The sequence below is a fragment of the Monopterus albus genome, unplaced genomic scaffold (genome assembly GCF_001952655.1).
Source record: "Monopterus albus unplaced genomic scaffold, M_albus_1.0 scaffold7.1, whole genome shotgun sequence".
In the NCBI taxonomy this organism is placed as follows: Eukaryota; Metazoa; Chordata; class Actinopteri; order Synbranchiformes; family Synbranchidae; genus Monopterus; species Monopterus albus.
This window is the reverse complement of record NW_018127887.1, coordinates 443,944-447,504: the sequence shown is the minus strand read 5'-3', so window position 1 is coordinate 447,504 and position 3,561 is coordinate 443,944. Positions and strand designations below refer to the sequence as shown.

Here is a 3,561-nt window from a genome sequence, read left to right as displayed (position 1 = left end):
TAGGGGAGGTCCTGAGATGGGCACGTCCCCCCGTCCTGATTTACGGACTCCGAATAAACTGCGGGAAAATCACCCGGGGATAGCAGATGTGAAGCGGCCGAGGAGACGTATTGATCCGCTCATCAATCATTCTATTTTACCTGTCTAGAAAGCTGCTTGGACTCTAGACTATTGTCTGTCTGACTATTCGGTAGCACCTTCAATGAACATATCGATTTCATTTAACCTAGAGGCTAAATGCATTTCACACTTAAGAACCTGTAAGCACCACCTGTATATTTATATCGTGCAATTTTACTGCCTTTAAGTAAAGGCAATTTAATTTACAGTATATAGTAGCTCGATTTCACAAGCACACAGGGTAACAGACTCTGCCCTTCTTTATAAAGTCTTTTTAGACAGACTAACAAGCATTATTGCCAAAACATTTCTTTAAATCCAAAATCCTTTAGACTCTATATAATCCACAATATAAAGCACACAATACCTTGTGTTGTTAACAGAAGGCACAGTTGGCCAACAGCCACATTCAGTTCATTCAGCTTAATTGAAACGTATGCATCATTAAAGGGAATGTGGAAGATTTGACTATTTTAGGCTGAAGAATGTGCTTTGGCTGAGGGTAAAGACTGAGGGTGTGGGAAACACTCAGAACAATCAATACTATAGTTACCACAGTGTTCACAACTCAGTTGCTGACACACTGCTGCTATAGTGGCAGGGGATCCCTCAGAGTAAATGTTATATCACTCATGAAAACAGGTCTTATAAATGGCTGCAGTATTGTTTATGGCCTTATATTAAAACTGGTGCAGATTTGTCATGATGGCTTTATTGGGAATCAGCTAGAAATGACAAAGGCATTTAATGAGAGTTTAATAAGTTATTATATTCAGATTATATTATAGTAAGAATGTATAATACAGCACATTTAGGTCAATTAAAAACATTAATTGTTTATAAAATAAGATATTTTTTCTGGGGAACTCTGCATTTTACAGGATTGCTATTATTAATTGGCCAATTTACTGTATATGATAGTAACAGCTTAATCTTAGGAAGAAAATGAAGGCCAGCATGGTTTATCTGCAAGGTCACTGGTTTTAAACCACACAGAGCCTGCAGAGCAGCAGACCTGCAATCTGGATCCTAAGCCCATGGAGGGGGAACCTTGTGCTGTTCATGTTGTTTCTGTGTAAGCACACACTGAGCTGACTGCTGTGATTGGGTCAGTATCCCCTCGGTCACAATAATGCAGGTTGGCCTGTTGTCCCATTTTATGTATCAGTGTCTGTGCTGGCATCTGTCATAGATGCAAATACCATCTGCTTACAGCCCAGCGCACACCTCTCCTCCTCCTATTGAGGTTTGAGGGCTAGTTGCAGGACTATGTATGCAAACCTCTATAACATGCCACTGAACTGCCAGGCAAATGCATTTCCTCCACCATGCTGATAAATGAATAAATAAGCTGGTATTATAGGTTCAGTCCCATTTAAAACATTATCTTTAGGGTTATGTCTTCTCTCCCTGCCTATTAGTGTAGAGATGTAGGTCAAACGACAGCTCTGCAGAAGAGGCAAGGTTTTAGAGAAATAAAATACTGCCACCCTGTGGTTAAAAACATGGTTGACTGAGCTGTCAGTAGCTCCAAGAACAATGAAGGGAGTCTGTATTATTTGCCTCAGTATATGCATGTAAATATTAAATAATGAACTACTTTTTTGATTAGGTTTTCAAACTGGATGATTGTCTTGCAGTCTCCAAACAAAACAGATAGCATATCAATCAAACTGTATTAGCAAGTGTACATAGATAGAGATATTTAATCACAGTTGGATGCAAACAAGTTGATGTCAGGTTTGCCCGGCTGCACCTTCCTCTCTTCTCTCTTTCTCACCCTAGTCTGCTTCTTCTCACTGATTCTCTGGATTAGACACACCTGTCCTAATTTTCTGACACTCTTCAGCTGCGCCTCCTTTTCACTCCCTATTTATACTCGGCCTTACCTTCACTCCCTTGCTAGTTCTTTCTATGCCGTTAGCCTACCTTGCAGTACGTTATGTTCACCATCTTTTTCCTGTTCCACGTATGTTCTTGATGTCTAGTGTTTCCTTAGTTTTACCTGGATCTCTCCTCTGGACCTTGGCACCCTCAGCTCCACCTACCACCTTCGCAGGTCGATGCACAGTCCCATCATTCATTGAACTCCTTGTTTCCTCTCCAGTTAACCGGACCCCCACCTTGACCAGCCCAGGAGTGACTCCTACCCTCGCAGCCAACCTTCATCACCCCCACGGACAATCACCCCTCTACCTCTGTTGGTCAGGCACCCGGTGATATTCACTCCTTCCATGTTTTTGTATATATGATTGCACCCCTGTTAGCACTGTAATAAATTATCACTTGCATCGAAGCCAGCCGCCTGGGTCCGTTTTTTCACTGCTCGCTCACTGTTGTGTCGAGCTGCCCTAACACTATTTGCCTAACCCTAACCCTGACCCTAATCTTAACCTAACCCTAAACCATGTTGCCACCCTAAAATTCAATTTCTTGCCCATGGGGACCTCAATTTAGGTCCCCACCATGAAATGGGTCCTCATGAGTTGCTATGGAGTCAGGAAGAAGTCCCCATGTAGCAGGAAAAACACGTCCACACACAAACACATGCACATACCTAGACTTTACCACATTCTAACAATGGGGAGCTGTTGTACCTCTGTCCAGGGTGGAGCAGCCCAAGAAGATAAAATGTATTGGAAGAACTTAATTTGAGGTCCAGAAGGCAGATCTCCTACGGGAGCTCTGGCTTTCTGAATTCAGCGCAATAAAGACTTTCCTGTGATCAGACTTTGAGTAAACTCTCTGTTGACTTTAAAGAGTCCTCTCCTGTCTTCACTTCTCGTGCTTCCAACAAAAGAATTGGGTTAATTTCTAACAAGATCATTTTTATTAGTGAGTACAACAACAGTATTTGACCTTATACCGGTACCAGGAACTAAATGTAATGTTGTACTTGGTACTTTTTACCATACTGACTCTGAGAGACGAGACAGTCCAAGTAACTACAAAGCAGTGCTGATTTATTCAAAGGATCACAGGTCAAATTAACATTACACGCTCAGGTATCTTGCACCTCCAACCTGCTCGCAGGCAGATGTAAGATGAAAGATCCTGAACCAAACCAGGCCTATACATTTATCTCTTCGGTTGGGCTAGCCCCATACTACACAGAAACGTCAACCGAGACGTCTCTCTTACCAGCTTTGCAGCTGGCCATAGCAGTAGTCAAAGCATGAAGCAAATCAATGTGCGTGTGTGTGTCTGTTGATTAAGTGGTGTGTAGCTAAAAACATTCTCACAGACTTCTAGTAACATGTCGTTACTTAAACATAAGAACATATTATGGCTAAGGCTACAGTTATACATGTCATAATAATAATATTAAACACCCTGTCTGCTGACAGTCATCAACTCTTCTCTCTAGTTATCCTTGACCAGATGTACCCTGTAGAAACTCATAAGCATGACTAAGCATTTAACAGTCTAACTAGACATCCT

General features: G+C 41.8%; 1 protein-coding gene across 1 annotated transcript in view; it reads right to left on the bottom strand.

Annotated features, from left to right (window-relative positions):
- The window catches only part of ano3 (anoctamin 3), a 32,455-nt gene that overhangs the window by 24,394 nt on the left and 4,500 nt on the right, over nucleotides 1–3,561 (bottom strand). The gene's annotated exons all lie outside the window — the stretch shown is intronic.